Here is a 17,594-nt window from a genome sequence, read left to right as displayed (position 1 = left end):
TTATCAGAAAAATTACACTGGTTACATAACAGTTTGACAAACACTAATTTTGATCATTGAGAAGCTTAATATTCCCTTAACAACGCAACGTAATTAAACCATTGAGCTCATTTTACAGAATTATCTCACTGTAGTGTTAGGTACCACCTTAATATCAGTTGGAAATGACTCGATTCATCACGATTAGATTGGCACAAAACAACTTACAGTAAAAATACAATTTAAGAACACTCGCAGTTGTACAGAAATGTAGTTCAATTCAAATTACAATAAAACATAACTCATGTATGCCAGACTTAGATATAACTCATGTTTCCTAGACTACGTGGGACGTATAATGGTATACAATTATCTGTCCGTTGGTCCTTCCGTCGTCAACATATCGCACAATTACTCAAACGCTTACTCAATTTGCATGACATTTTGGTCAATTGCTTATATTTATTGACGTGAGCGATTCTTCGTCTTTTCTGAATGATTGATTTTACGTTTTCGAGTTATGGGGTTTACTCATTTCAAAAAGGTAAATATCCAGTTTTTGCAATAACAACAGTGATTTTAGCAGTTTTCGTGAAACCTTGGTGACAAAATTAATTGAAATATCTGTCCTTAATTTTCATTTTCTTTTTTAAAATTTCTAATATTAAGGAGTTATGGAACTTTATTCTTTGCAAAAGCGACCGGCATATCATCCCCTCATGAGGCAACTCTTTATTTTTCTCTGTTATGAGATTCTGAATATGTTTTAAAAATTACAGAAGATTGTTTCATAGTCTACATGTCATGTTTCAGTAAGAACATTTTGGAAGTTCACTTACTGATATAAAAGAGACAGGGGGTCATGGTGTTCATATCAGCAGACAATTTCTTTGATAGTCATGTGTTTTTATGGTATTTTCCAACGTTATATGATCATTGAAAAACTTGTGAATTATGGTTTTTTTTTCTAATTATATTGTCTTTGTTTCTCCACTGGTCAAGATTTAAGAAGATGAGGACTAACATTGCTGATATTGTGATTTGATGGGTTTTGTATTCTTTTTTTCGATTTTTTCGAGAAGTTATCCTCAAAACTGTTACATGTAGTTATGTAGAAATCAAATTTGCATATTATTTTATGGCAATATAAACAAAATTAGTTTTAAATCAATTTCCTGCATTCATTTAACGTCTGTCTCTATCCACAGTAATATTCTACAATAGAGATCGAGAATATTGATTTTCTACTTGGACATCTTTAGTACAACATTATGTCGTCAATTTAAATTAATCATATTTTCGCATTCCTTTATTCCGTACATGTCCTGTGTGGCTTTAATTGACGTCTCTTGTGTGTGTGTTTTGATGACGTCTTTTTTTGTGTGTATTTTTTGACACCTCTAATGTATGTGTTATGTTGACGTCTGTAATATATGTGTTCTAATGACATCTCTTATGCATGTGTTCTAATAACGTTTCTTCTGTTTACTTTTCTAATAACGTCTCTTCTGTTTTATGTTCTAATAACGTTTCTTCTGGGTTTCGAATGCCGTCCGAGGATAGTTCTAAACAGAAATTCTGTAATCAAATGGCAAAATCAAATCTGATTTATTCTATAGTCTGGTTGATGATTGTTTTTTTCTGGCAAGCAATATTGTACAAAAACATTTTTTTACAATAGTACATGTGTAACGTTTTTTCCAGTCATATTTGTCAGTCCTCATGCTTGTCTCGACGATATTTAATCTAACTGAGTTGGTGTTTTGATACTCTTGCATTGCATGCTCAAATTAATCAAATCATTCTGCTCAGAGTTTTTAACAATTTACAATTTAATGTGTCTTTTATTAAATTCCGTCCCTGACATGTTGTAGTTATTTATTATGTACCTTCCTTTACAACAATGTTTTACAACAAACAACATGTAATAGAAGTACAACATTTGTGAATTTCTTGTTCTTCGTTCGCTGACATCTGACTAAATACGCTGCTCTGATTGAGTTTTGTTCGGAGTAGAACTAAAGTTTTCTTGCTTGGTAGAGTTTTGAACGGTCTTGATGCCACTACTGAAAGAACAACCTAGCATGATTTTAATCTGCTTTCTGTAGACGGTACTGGTATAATAATAGATGATCAGGTTAACAACAGAGTTAAGAACAAGAGGAATGTATGTTATTGTTCTAGCCACTTCATAGCCGTTGTTGTCATATTCGTTTGGTTTCATCTCTACAAAAATTATGAGTCCAAGCACCACGGCTGGAGCTTTGCAAATAATAAAGACAAAAATGAGCGCCATTAATGTTCGTGTGACCTGCATTTCTTTGTTCTTTTTAGTAGATGACGTTGTCATGGTAGACCGACGTTTAGCCGAGGTGTATACAACTGCAGCCGTCACAGAACACGATACGGTAATAAGAAGCACGGGAAGAAACCCAAACAGAGACTCGATTACCACATAAAGCGAGTCGATCAACCATGTATTCTTTCCGAACTCCGTACGTACCACAATTCTTATGTAGGATTTTGTTGCATTTATATATACTTTCTCAGTACGATTAAACATCGCCAATGGGGCATTTAACACAATAGTAAGAACAGTTATAACTGTAATAGCTGTTATTGCGTTCTTTCGCGTGGCGTATTGACGTATTTCGATCGGTTTTAAGACGGAAAACATGCGTTCAAGAGAAATCACCAAGGTGAGAATAGAACCAAACCTTCCCGGCAGAACCCGAAAATAGGAGTAGAAGTAAGGTATTGCCTGAATCCGCTGATCAGCTGTAAATGGAAAATCATAGTAGCTTGAGGAAACAAAGAGCGAATTAAGTCCAGCATTGAGGACATATATGATGTCTGCTACAGCAAGTGCCAAAAGCAGACAGACAGTTGATGATTTGACCTTCGTTCTCCAGAATAATGCAAAACAAATGCTATTAAGTACTAATCCGATGATAATCATGACAGGACAAATTCCAAGATAACACACTTTCCTTATCAAGTCGACGGTATCTACTGGGACTACGTAATACGATTCGTCATATCGGGAGAAAGGCCTACCTGGTGGTCCGGCAAATACGGTGTCATTTGTATGGGATGGTGCGTCGAGTATTCTTTGTACCGTCCTGTCCGATAAAGCTTTCGTTGTAGCATCAATTATTTTTCCATAAAAAGAAGATACATTTGAAGTGATCATTGTTGACTGTTCATTTGAAACCACACTTGTGCTTCCATTGGACCACATTGTGCTTTGACCTGCATTCGTTGTTTTAAGCATTGCATTCATCTGTAATAAAAATAAACGAAGATACAAAAGTAAGGCCTTTACTGGATTAACCTCCAACAGGAAGGCTCGAACTCAAACATTTTAAAGTCTATGATGTTTAAGACCAAATTCATGATAAGCTTAATGACCAAAATGGCCCTACAATGACACGTAGTCCACGTAGCCCGACCTGCTTTGAACTCACAATGTCATTGGTTTATCTCTGTTTAATAACGTGCTATCACATTGGTATTGTACATATCTAGACCATACTGTTTGTGTCTTAAAAGTAATTATCTTACCTCCTATACATTTCAATGAATATGATTGGTTAAAAGCGTCAGCTCGAGACCATGTATATTCCATATCAGGTAAGTAGGGTGGCGAGGCTTATTTCAATACACGGTTAGTAATGGAGTTACGACTTTAGCACTATTCGATTATTTTAGTGTATTGAAAGTTCTGTTTAATATTGTTTTATCAAGGTTGTTGATATTAAATTGTTATTGTTGACATTAGTTTTGTTTGTTTAGACCAATGGAATAAGGTTCTTAAAATTGAACACTTCAATGCTTTAATATAAAAATAAGAAGATGTGGTATGCTTGCAAATGAGACAACTCTAGTCTAAATTTAACAAATAAAGATAATCGGTAAGATAAATTCGTTATATAGTGCGCTAGTGATCTAATACGCTATATACAGGGTCAGTAAATCCCATATGGGGTTTGAGCTTCGCTCTCACTGCTTTTGGAATTTACTGACCCCGTATATATCGTCTTAGGTCACTAACACACTATGTAACTAATAATATTCAGTGTCCTATCCATATATACTACAGAAATTTGGACGAATCAATAATTTACTGATTTTCAGATTTGAACTTCTAATATACAGTCAAAAGACTAGAAAGAGTTAAACAAGTTATGGTAGCCACATGCATATTGCTTTTGCGTTGATAGAAAAATCTTGCTATTTTCTTCAAGATAAGGCAACGTTGTGTATACGTTAATAAGAAACAATGAAAGAAAAAACATTTTCGGATCAATTGTCCCATTCTTTCTTCGTTTTTACAAGATGTCTAGAAACAATGATTAAAGACCACGGTTTTTAATCAGAGTACGTCAGAAAAAAGTACTTTATAAATGATTTGTGTCAAAGTGGTGAAGAATACTTTTAAAGATCTTTGTTGTTATTTTTTATTATGGAATTGCATGCAAGCTAATTATAAATACTATATTTTGCTTTTAACAACATCAACAAGTCATTGTGAAAACGAGAAGAAACGATATCGTAACATTGGTACGAGGTAACACAGGATGATCGTTAACGGGAAATAACTATCATAATATTGTTGTGGAGAGCTTTTACTCATTAGACCGGTAAGGATTATAGCACTGGAGATAATAACTTTATGAAGGTTAAGGTTGAAACTATCTTACAACAGATGAGAATGTTATATAATGGAAATAATTTATTTCCATATTGGTCAGGCAAAATATATAAACACACGTATTGTTATGCGTTTACTTTACTACATTGGTTAGAGGTATAGGGGGAGGGTTGAGATCTCACAAACATGTTTAACCCCGCCGCATTTTTGCGCCTGTCCAAAGTCAGGAGCCTCTGGCCTTAGTTAGTCTTGTATTATTTTAATTTTAGTTTCTTGTGTACAATTTGGAAATTAGTATGGCGTTCATTATCACTGGACTAGTATATATTTGTTTAGGGGCCAGCTGAAGGACGCCTCCGGGTGCGGGAATTTCTCGCTACATTGAAGACCTGTTGGTGACCCTCTGCTGTTGTTTTTTATTTGGGCGGGTTGTTGTCTCTTTGACACATTCCCCATTTCCATTCTCAATTTTACAATAGAACATCAGAAGGTCTCGATGAATATGATCGTTCCTTTAACTCTGTTTTTACGCATTTTTCTCTTTTCAGTCTAGATCAAGGCAATATTAGTGCATAAGTTCATCATAGATACCGGGATTGCAATTTTGTGTCATTATGCACCAGTCGCGCGTTTTGTCTACAAAAGACCCAGTGACGCTCGAATCACAAAAAGTTAAAAACGCCCAATAAGGTACGAAGTTAAAGAGCTTTGATGACCAATGCTGCTGTACACTGCTGTATAAAGGTCATTAATCAATCTTACTGATACAAATCTAGGTCAAAAACCATAACTGCGGAAAACATCAATTATAAGCGGGGGTAAAACATACAAACAAACGAAACAACAGAAATACTGAACTGCTACAAAAACAGAAACACTAATTAAACTGCTACACAAAGAAAACAAAATAATGTTTTGCATTTGATGCTCTTTTATTTACTTTTTTTACTATTTTCTCTACATTTTATTTTTTGACCTTGGTGTTGTAGTATTAGTCTTTTATTCACTGTTATGTAAATAAAGGCAACAGTAGTATAGCGCTGTTAGAAATTCAATTACAAAAGTTTCATAATAGAAAAAATGAGAAATGCATAAACGCATAAATATATGAACAAATATTAACTGGCCGCCATCAAAATTATTCCGCTCTAGTAAATATTTAAAACAAAATAAAGTAAATAATACTCTATTCTGTACTATGATTGTATAAATTAAGGAAATAGTAGTAAACCGTTGTTTGAAATTCATAAATCGATTGATAAAAAACAAATCTGGGCTACAAACTTAAACTAAGGGAAAAAACACGAACTATAATAGAACAATGGCCAGTTTCCTGACTTGGTACAGGACATTTTAAGGAAAAAATGGTGGGTTGAACCTGGTTTTGAGACTGCCAAACCTCTCACTTTATTGGCAATTTTAAATATAACATTAAAATGACAACATTACATGACAGGACTACAATACAAATAAATGGGAGAAAATATAAGACAAAGAGACGCACGAATAATAGCTAACAAAAGGTAACAGGTGTAAAATTTAATACGCCAGATATGCGTTTCGTCCACACAAGACTAACCACTGACGCTCGGATGAAAAAAAGCTTTAAAGCCAAAACAAGTACAACGTTGGAGAGCACTGAGAACCAAACGTTCCAAAAAGTTGTGACCAATACAGCTTGGGTGTTCTATCTGGGATAAGAACATCTTTATTATTGAGAACAATTCATCATTTTGCAAACAGTAAATTTTATAAACTTACTATATAATATGGGGACGGAGTCCCCAATAACAGTAGAAAATTCAATAAAAAAAAAATACAGGAAAATTTCCCGAATTTTTCATTGTACTAATGAACTCAAAATCGTTCAATTTTTTTTTTTTGTCGTGTTTTGAAATCCCGGACCTGCGCAGAAATGTACAATGTACTTCCTTTTTCCGGTCTCGTTTGTATGAAACTTTGAGTAAAATATATATTTATCAGTCTAGTATAAAATAGGAAGGAACGCGTAATACCAATTTCATTTTTACAGACTTCGTCCCCATTTACAGGTAATGCCTGCCTCATATTAAATATACATGATAAAACCGAAGTGGTGACTAACTACAGAATAAAAACTGATACATTATAAAACAACCTAAACCAGCACATAAAAATACACAGCCGAGTTAGCCAAAGCCATCAACGCACAAAGTGACGTCACATTTAAATTTCTAAAAAGATTTCCCAAAAATTAGATAGAATTAGGATAGAATTCAAGATTAGATATGGAAGACTGATATAACATTTATTAATAACAATGAAAATTATAATACTAATTTATATCAAATTGGGGTAGTAATTGGATAAATAATTGTATTAACTAGCTATGTCGGTGTTTCTTCTGAATTAAACTGTAAACCAAAAATATCGTATAAAATCGTGGTCCAAACTAAAATATAATAAATGAACTGGATAATAAGTTATCTTTACCATAATACAAGAATACATCAGAAAAAAACAAGATTTACAACTACAAACGTTAAGACATTTGACAAAATCCGAAAGAATAACAATATGACATCAAAACTAAATACATGTATTTGGGACGGTAAAGTACCGTGACATGTCTCATAACAATGCGAATTTACACTTATCAAAACTGTCATAATCGGGAATAAGTCACATTCAGTTATTAAAAGGTCAAACATAATGACAAACTTGATAAAAATGTCCTTAGTTATTTTAAACAAAGACACATCGTATGGATCAACCAATTTGTGATGGGGTCAGTAAAATTTACGGAGTGTCACTTTTTTGTCTTCCTCAAACTTTGTTGAAGCAGTTGCTGCATTATTATTATTAAATTGATGTTTTTGGAGTCCGTATAGTGTGAACATGCACGAGCATAACGTATCAATTGAGATATGTAAACACCATACGAAGGGGCAGAGGGTATGTTACTACTAAGAAATGGGAAACATTGAGAAGTTTATACTATGAATATGTTCTGTCAGGAATGAAGCGGTAGGCTTTTGATCAAACAATATATATGCATCTTATTTTTATTTATTTTTCTTTTTAAAGATAAATTTATTTACAGACACATAATGCATCTTTAATATGACTTTTAATGGAAATCCAAACAATCACAAAAATAATAACTTTGGATATCGGATGTAAAGCCTTATAAATAATCTTTATGTTCTAATTCGCCAAGCTTAACCGAACATAAATTATTTAGTCAATAAAACTCAACACATGTATACAATAGGAATGAGCTCTCCTTGTGAGTAGCACACTTAAACTTTATTTTTCTTCAAACAACAAACCATTTCATATATATTCATATTTCAATTGTCATTCAAACATCCATCTGCATCAAATTACTCCTAGTAAATCACACAATTTTCTCAATATAACAAAACACCGTATCGGGACTCCATCCCACTAAAAATCAAAATCAACAACAATCTACAAAACACAATAAATACATTATTATTACAATATATCTTGTCACATCATTACTGTCTAACTTAAATCTATCAAAATGGGTGGGGTGGGTGGGGGATGTGTATAACGAAACGGAAGGTATGCTACTCTGTAAAGGCAGAACTTCGAATAACTGGTTATAAAAATATCTTATATTTATAATGAGATTCTGCACGAGAATCACGATCCTACCCTCGTACAAACGGGTAGAATACCTGCATTGCGACATACAATAGCCAATCAAATCATACAATAACAAACCAGGTATGCAACCATGTGCTCATCAACACGTGTTGAACATAAACAAACACAAACAAGTCATGTGCTTCCGATACTATTAATAAATATATTTATGTTCTAATTCGCCAAGCTTAACCGAACATAAATTATTTAGTCAATAAAACTCAACACATGTATACAATAGGAATGAGCTCTCCTTGTGAGTAGCACACTTTCGAAATGACAAAGTAGATAAGAAAAAACTGGTATGAAAATTACAAGCCAAGATTCTTAGTAACGAGTAGTTTTTCAGAAATATTTTCACGCACATATCCGTCTTTTGCTGTATCTGAAGACCATCTACCGTGTTTCTTAAATATTCTATCTTGAATACCAGCAGCAGCCGCAGCTGTTGCTCCACCTGCTCTTAAACTATGCAAACCAAATTTTGATTTGTCTAATCCCAAAGATTCTAAAGCCTCTAACAGTACTTCTCTGGCTCTTGTATAAGACAAAGGCGCATGACCCCTTAGCACGTACGTGTTAGTCTTTTTACGATATAAAACTGATCTAAATATGAATTCTACAGAATCGTGTTTAATGTTCGCTTGGTTCAAGTATGTCTCTAACATTTGGACTGGACAGGTAACCGAATATGTTTTGGAAATAAAAACATGAGTTCCTGTTCTTTGTTGGTCCGTTTTGCTTTTTTCGATGAATAAAGACATATATAATGAATGAAATGAAACATCTGACCTTTTTAAATTAACTAATTCTGAAAATCTTAAAAATCCGGCATAGCTAACGAGACACATACATGCTATTCTTCTATGATTTAAAGTACTATTTGTATTGCCGTATTTCAAAACCAGTTGATTAAGAATATGAGGAGTTATTGGTTCCTTCTTGTTTACAATGTGATGACCGATTGACCTTTGTGTACCTTCTTTTACGGAAGTACAAAGAAAAGAATCACAAGGATTTACATATCCAGCTAATTTGTGTGTCCATTGAATGGCATAATATGCTTCATCTATCTTTGCAGAAGAATTATAATTTTTTCGTAAGTGAATCAAATATAATGAGACATTGTAATCTGATGCCGGTAAAGGCTTTATATTAAATAAATTACACCATTTACAAAAGCTATTAAATGCATACCTGTATTTCTTTCTAGTATTATCTGCTCTAGAATTTAAACAATAATCTGGAAGACATTTTGCAAGATTGCTAAGAGCTTCATTCTGTGGTATTTTATCCTTAGACCAACGACCAGTACTAAAAACATCTGCAAAACGTATAAATAAAATAAACAAATAATAATATTATAAAACTTTTTTTTTTTTTTTTTTTTTTATATATCTCATATACATCGTACTATTCACTAGACCTTGCTATATCAACATATATAGCCGTGTCATACATCTTACTACATGTATTCTTGCTATATCAACATACATAGCCGTGTCAGAACCAAATTTGCAATACAATGCAAATTTCACATATTGTAAACAATTAACAATATGTACAAATAAACTCGAACATCATTAAGTCGCTTTCATCTTAATTGCCAGTATATCAGACTTAAAATGCTTGGTACCAAAAATGGAGTTTTTATTCTGTCCTTGAACAAATATATTCTGACCTGATGAAAAATCAAGAACTTCTATAACGTAAGGTTGAAATTCCAATCTTCTATTAAAAATCAAAGACCAAAATGCCGATGAAGGCCATTTTGGAACGATCAATGTTCCCTCAGCTCTACAGAGAATGAGATGTTTAATACTTTTAGCCACTAAACTTATCGGAGGAACCATCCAATTATTTTCCATTGTCCAATTTTGAGCAAAAGCGTCAATAGCAGTGCTTCCTGGATTCCAAAATTTTGAGTTGAACCTTTTCAGTTTAGTATTATGAAAATTGGCAAATCTATCGATTGTGTAAGGACCCCAAATTTCATTCATGAAAGTAAAAAACTGAAACGAGGTTTGCCAGTCATCAATATCAACCATTTTAGATATGAAGTCAGCTTTGAAATTTTCACACCGAGGTATCCAAGTAGGACACAACGTGATACCCGACCTTGTACATGTTCTAAAAATATCATAAGCTAAATGTTGTAAATGCAACTTTGTACTGCCTTTATTGATTATATTTACACAATTTTGGTTGTCTGTATGCCATTTAACTATTTTACATTTCAGATCGTGTTCAAACGAATTCAACGATAACTGAATAGCCCTGAGTTCACGCCAAGTGGAACTCAATTTTTTCTCATTTTCATTCAACATACAATGAAAAATCTTTTCATTTGATTCAACAGTATATGCACCTAAAGCTACATTACTTGCATCTGAATATATCATAATTCTCGGTAAAGAATCATTCAATAAACGCTTCTCATTAAGCTCCAACAAGTTTTCCTGCCAAAATTTCAATTCAGCTAATACACATTTTTCATATACTAAATATAGTTTTGAATCCCACGTTTTTCTGTTTTCTATCGCGAAATATATATGCCTCGTCATTAAATTTGTGACATTACCCATAACTGGTGACATTGATATAATTCTTCCGGCAAATTGAGCCAGCATACGTGCGTTCAAATTTGAAAATGATTTTAGTATAATATCAAGAGAATTTTTAGTGTCTTTAATTCTGCGCTCTGGCACCTTTAAAGTAAAATCTTTAGAATCCCAAATCAATCCTAACCATTCTAAACACTGAACCGGTTCAAAAATTGATTTTTCTTCATTGACAATAAATCCAGCCAGTTTAAGTGATGACTTTACAAATTCAGAAGTATCTTTACAATTTTTATAACCTTCATCCATGCCTAATCCATCGTCCAGATAAAGAACAATATTAACACCATTTTTTCGCCAATACTTTACCATTGGTCTCAAACATTTAGTGAATATATAGGGGGCGCTACTCAAACCAAAAGCTAATACAGAAAAGCAGTAAAACTTGTTATTCCAGGAAAAACCTAAATATGTTTGTTGTTCTTTACAGATGTCCAAATGAAAATATCCAGATTTTAAATCAAATTTAATTAGAAAATGATCTTTTTGGAAGAATTCCATTGCAATTTTCCAATCTTCAAATTTTACCTTGTTTTTCAAAACATAGAAATTCAATTCACTTAAATCTAAAATCAAACGCTTTTTACCAGTCTTTTGTGTAGCAACACTGAGAGGATTAACGACGAATGGTTGAAATGGTACTTCTAGAATACAGCCATTGCTAATTAACTCAGTTATCGCTTCATTTACAAACAAACTATTTTTTAAAGCAGATTTATTATTCCGAAATTTCATTGGAGGGGGTTGTTTCATAAATGGAATTATATAACCCTTTTCAATGGTGTCCAACACAAATTTGTTAGCCCCAATGTGTTTCCAAAACTCTATATGTTTAAATAAGCTTGATATTACTCCTTTGGCGATTTTTGAAAAATCTATATTATCAAAATATTTAACATGTTGAAAGAGAACATTACTATGACCAAATAGCATTAAATTGTCAACAAAAGAAATATACTCATCTTGTATCTTTTCACTTTGACAAGTTTCCAAAGGTTGGTTTGTTTGTTGCTTTTGGGCAGTTCCTCTTGAAGTGGCCAGTTTGGTGACACTCGTAACAGGTGTCGTATGGGGTCGCCTCGCGGCGACGGAACCTCGGAAAGGGCTGCTGAGTAGCGTTGTAAGGCTGATAGTAACTGTTACTAGTATCAGTAGGGTTGGCAGGTCTAGAAACGGTGGCGGACGGTTTTGAGTAAGGTTTTCCACGGGTTTTCTTTTCTTTGATTGTCTTGAGGGCCCTGCTTTCTGCTTGCCGTAAGCGTTTTTCATCTTCTGAATCTGATGCCAGGTCATCACTTTCGTATTCTCCGACTGTGGACCAGCCTGCTGGCGACTTGTCGGCAATTCGAATTAATTTATTCCTCCTGTTGATTTTAAGAATAAGGCCCGATATCAAATTGGTGCTAACGGAATCTTCCGCGGATGTACGCTTCTGAAGTTTCTGCAATTCGGAAACTATATCTGAGTTGAAGGAGTATTGAATCTGATTCCCTTCCCCCTTAAGCTTAACAGACACCTCTTTCTTGAGCTTCTTAGCTAGGGAGTCGTTCCCGGAGACTAACTCGTTCTTCAGAGAAGAAATCTTACTATCAAAATAAGATGTAAAAAGTTCAAAAGTTTGATCACTTATCTGTGGTACAGAACTAGACTTGGCACCTGAATGTACTGGTGGCTCGTGCAAAAGCAAAGTGTCCTCGTCGTCTGAGTGGTTTTCGGTCATTATGTGTATAACGAAACGGAAGGTATGCTACTCTGTAAAGGCAGAACTTCGAATAACTGGTTATAAAAATATCTTATATTTATAATGAGATTCTGCACGAGAATCACGATCCTACCCTCGTACAAACGGGTAGAATACCTGCATTGCGACATACAATAGCCAATCAAATCATACAATAACAAACCAGGTATGCAACCATGTGCTCATCAACACGTGTTGAACATAAACAAACACAAACAAGTCATGTGCTTCCGATACTATTAATAAATATATTTATTTAATGCAGATATCATATTTATTATTAGCTGCGGAACCGCATGGTTCCAGGTTTAATTTATTTTTAATTATTTTTTTCTGTTGGTCCTAGAAATAGCATAAACAAATCAATACTAACAGATTTATATACTGCTGTCTGTAAACTGCAAGTAATTATTACAAAACATTATCATGAAGGGACATTGTATAGAAATAACAGATTCTAAGTGATGTGTTACTCATAAGTTTAGTAAAACGGAAGCAGGTATAATTTTTATCTCCTCGTATTACCAGTGTGTGGAACTCGCTTTTTTTCTTGGAATTATATATGGGTTCTAGATTGCCCAATGCCTTATCTCAACAGTTGGTGGTTTTTTGGGGGGGGGGGGTTTTTTGTGTGTGTTTTTATTAATCCAGAATTAGGATTTCGTCTTAAGTCATCAGTACTTTGTCGTCCCCCTTTTTATGGAGTATTTTTACAGTTTCTACTTGATATTTTTTTACTTTCATAACTTTGTCACGGTAACTAGGACTAATTGTTTTGGATGGTTAATATTATATACGCGTATCCTTAAAAATAACTTTTAAGAAGAATACGGTGAATAAAATGAACGATTTTCCAAAGCTGGTAAATTATTGTATCTCTACTTCAGAACAATTATCTACCTGGGTTGTTTTATGTATTTAAGATTAGGCTATTATCATTTAGATAACAAGTACACTGAAAAACAAAACAATGCATAAGTTTAAGGTACACTTTTATATTTCGTTTTGATAAGCTACACAATGATCTTTCATTATAACATGGTAACAAAACGTCCATTTATAGGTTTAAGTAGAGACACAATAATCTTTTATTGTGACATCGTAACCAAACGTCCATATAAATTTTGCTTTCATTGTTATCTGTGCTATTTTAACGCAGTCTCATCATTTTCTGAACGATGCATCAATAATGCCATGAACTTTATAAACGGTTTTATAAATTTAGATTGAATACCTTTTTATGTAATATAATATATAATGTTTATGGATAGGATATTTGTTTTCTTTTATTTTTGAATAACATTGACAAAAAAAACGCGATAACAAAATATATAAGAGTGATCAATATTTAACATAATACGCTATCATTAAAAAGTCATTAAATGATGAATAAAATAGACAAAATATGACATCAGAAACATGTACCAAGGGTGAAATCAAAACTCGTCGAAAAGGAGCGACGCACCGCGGTAAAAGGAAAAAGATGGAGATAAACAATGGTAATCACGAGCTATCTCTGGTTCTCTTAATAAATGGATCCCTGATAAAGTACATCACTATAGATAGCTATATTATAAGCGACTTGTTCCCTTGGAATTGTATACCACTGTCATACAAGTGAGCGGTTTAGCTACCTATCAAACCATTTTCTACATAAGGAAATGTTTGTTAAAAATTAGGAATTTGACTGTTGTTTTCTTTTCGTTGATTTGTTTGTGCATTTGATTTTTTCATTTACACTTTATGTTTTAAATTTTTGAATTCGGTATTTTAGGAATTGTTCCTTTTGTTAGCATTTGCTTGAACAAACATCACGATATAACACTTCCGAATCAAAAATATGTTGCAAGTCTTTCTCAACGGGTACAGAGGCCTAACAATGTAGCCTGGTCGATAAGAATATCACAATACAACAAGGTTTTCACCAGCCTAGTAGTCAGCATTTTGGTGTTGACATGAATATCAATTATATGGTCAGTTTTATAAATTTCCTGTTACAGAACTTTGAATTTTTCGAAAAAAATAAAGATTTTCTTATCCCAGTAATAGATTATCTTAGATGTATTTGGCACAACTTTTTGGAAATTTTGGTCCTCAAAGCTCCTCAACTTTGTACTTGTTTGGCTTTATAACTATTTTGATCTGAGCGTCACTGATGAGTCTTATGTAGACGAAACGCGCGTCTCGCGTATTAAATTATACTCCTGGTATCTTTGATAACTATTAAAACGACCTTGACCATAATGTACCGTTACTGGTCTCGTCCGGTCAAAAAACTGTTCTTGCCCGGTCAATAAAATATTACACAACGTGCTTTCATACGTCATAATATTTTCATAATAGTATTTTATAACTTCTCTATGAATCAGCCGCTAGAACAAAAGCATATCATCATTCATTGTTTATACATTTTCCTCCTTAGAAATTTGTGATACGTTATTTGAAATTTGATTCTATCGTAATTATACTTTACCAATGCTATTATCTATTATAAATTAGTATTTTGTTAAGGCATCTCAAGTATCAATCATTTTGTCAAATGCTAATTTAAAAAAAATAGCCTGAAGTCACTTATTTGTACTCTTATATATGAATCTTTTTTATCGAATGAGCGCAGCGAACGCTTTAGAAAGAGCGTCATATAATGTCGAGCAGCTGATATTTCATAACATGAATATGATGAAAATTCGTTTAATGATTTATCAGAACGTATTTGTGAATTGTGCATGATAAATAGAAAAGTTGTTAAGCCGGGTAACTGTATTTGTCGTCACAAATCTGTGAGATGCAATTTTATGTAGAGCTGAGCAGAGTGATACAAACACATGGGAACTTCGATGAATAACAATTTCATCTTTATGAAGATAAAGTAATTTTCTAATTCCAAAAAAACATAGGTCCAGATTTGATGCGATTTTTAATTGCATTTCTGACGTCAGGTGTATTGGGAACAAAGCTTGAGATTCAGATATTCATTTTTGCGGGATCTACCAAACATCAAGCTTATTAACGTCTTTACAAATATAATTGCATTTGTATTAGCACATAAGTAAATCATCGCTATGAAACGGGTCTACAACAATGAGCAAACCTCAAATCGTATATACCGCTGCAAACAAACATTGAGATGACAAGATGTGAAACAATTCAAACAAGTAACGCAACAGCCTGATTGATTACAGAACTGTTAACACAAATATGGCAAACAGAAAAATGGTCACCAAGTAATTACACGTTTGAAACACACACTCAGAAAGTGTTTAATTAAACTCAGGTGAAAGAAGTACTACAGTACTGAATGAATGAATGATCTTTATTCTCATAAACCAAATACATAGTTACAGAGAAGATATTACAATAATATATATTACATATATAAGATATAGCATGAGTGGAATACAAATTAATATGATAAATATTTACAAAAATGATAAATAAACATATAGTTGTATTAACCAGGAGGATAGACTTTCACAGAAATAGATTTGATAAATCTGCAAAGTTTCTCAAGCTCAACAATATTTTGGGTTGAACATACTTGTTTGAATTTGATAACATTTATATTTTTATTTCAATGTTGTGGTAAGTATTTGCATCTTTCATCTTTGAAATAATTTCATGACATGATATAATGGTATTCATCATCAATGTCAGCTGAGGCGCAAAGGTGACACAATCTTTCAGATCTTGGGATGTTGTGTCACCTTCCCGTCTCAACGGGAAAACGGTTATTCCCACATCTACATTTACATAAGGTTATTAATAAATTAAATGGTAGTACTGATAAATAGTGTTCAAATTTAAAAACATTTGTGTACAATCTATAACACAGCCCCTTGGGCGAATTGTTCCTTTCTGTTGACCATTCTTGAATGAACTGATCTCTTAATCTTTGCTGAACACTCAATACAACCCAACGTTTCTCAAATAAGTTGTGACTTTGCAAAACATTTGACATTCCACAGTCATCAAAAATTTTCTTTATATATAATATCCATTTACTATCATAACCATAGTTATTGAGATTTACATATAACAGCTTATATAATAGACATGATAGTTTGCTCTCTTTCCCTTCTAGTAAACGACAACAGAAATTAATCATACGTGACTTGACGGTAACTGAAATCGGGTATCTTCCCAATTCCCCATAAACCATAAAATTATTTCGAGAAGGTATAAAAACACACCCGAACAAATCAGTAGAACAAAACGAGAAAACAAAGTACAAGATATATTGTTAGCTAAAATTCTAAAACAATTACTTTTTTTTATTTCAGAATGTCAATGTGTTTTTTTCTTCTTCTTTTAGAAAAGCAGAAACTTTATTTTTCAATACACGTGTACCAAATATAAATATATAATCCATCACTACTCCATTGAGTGCAAAACATCGTGTTGTGGGTGTTTTTTTACTGTAAGTATTATGCTGATGCGGCATTGAGTGCGCACAAATTAATCAATCATAAAATATAGTAAGACATAAGACAATAACTTAATGGTTTTAATTCATAAGAAAGTTATACTTCAGTAACAATGTCTGTATTAATCGAGAGCTGACAGCGAGGATAAAAATTAGTATCAAAAACAAGTGATTTCAGTTGGCTGACGATGTTTCGCATTGTGTCTTCGTTCTTGTAGTGATTGTTCATCTTCTTTTATTAACAATTTATATACCATTGATGCTGAAATTAATGTGAAATCATATCGAGATGTCATCCTGACATACAGTGCAACTTCAAACTAATTAACTTGGCCTCGTTGTCCCAGGAAAATTGTGTCATTTGAATGAATTGATCAAAAGCAATCAGTTCATTATATTTCTATAAAAAAAAGGAAAACAACTTTTAATCGAACATGAGTTTGTCTTTATGGATAAATGTCTCATTTGCACCCTCCCTCCAATAGCATGAATAGGAGAAAACATGTTTGCAAAGGGCTTAAC

At 33.0% G+C, this 17,594-nt stretch overlaps 1 pseudogene; it reads right to left on the bottom strand.

Moving 5' to 3' along the window:
* Positions 1–7,878: 7,878 nt before the first annotated feature.
* On the bottom strand, positions 7,879–12,888 carry LOC139484637 (uncharacterized; annotated as a pseudogene).
* Positions 12,889–17,594: the final 4,706 nt, after the last annotated feature.

Source organism: Mytilus edulis, chromosome 8 (assembly GCF_963676685.1).
Source record: "Mytilus edulis chromosome 8, xbMytEdul2.2, whole genome shotgun sequence".
NCBI classification, from domain to species: Eukaryota; Metazoa; Mollusca; class Bivalvia; order Mytilida; family Mytilidae; genus Mytilus; species Mytilus edulis.
This window is presented reverse-complemented; position numbering and strand designations above follow the sequence as displayed.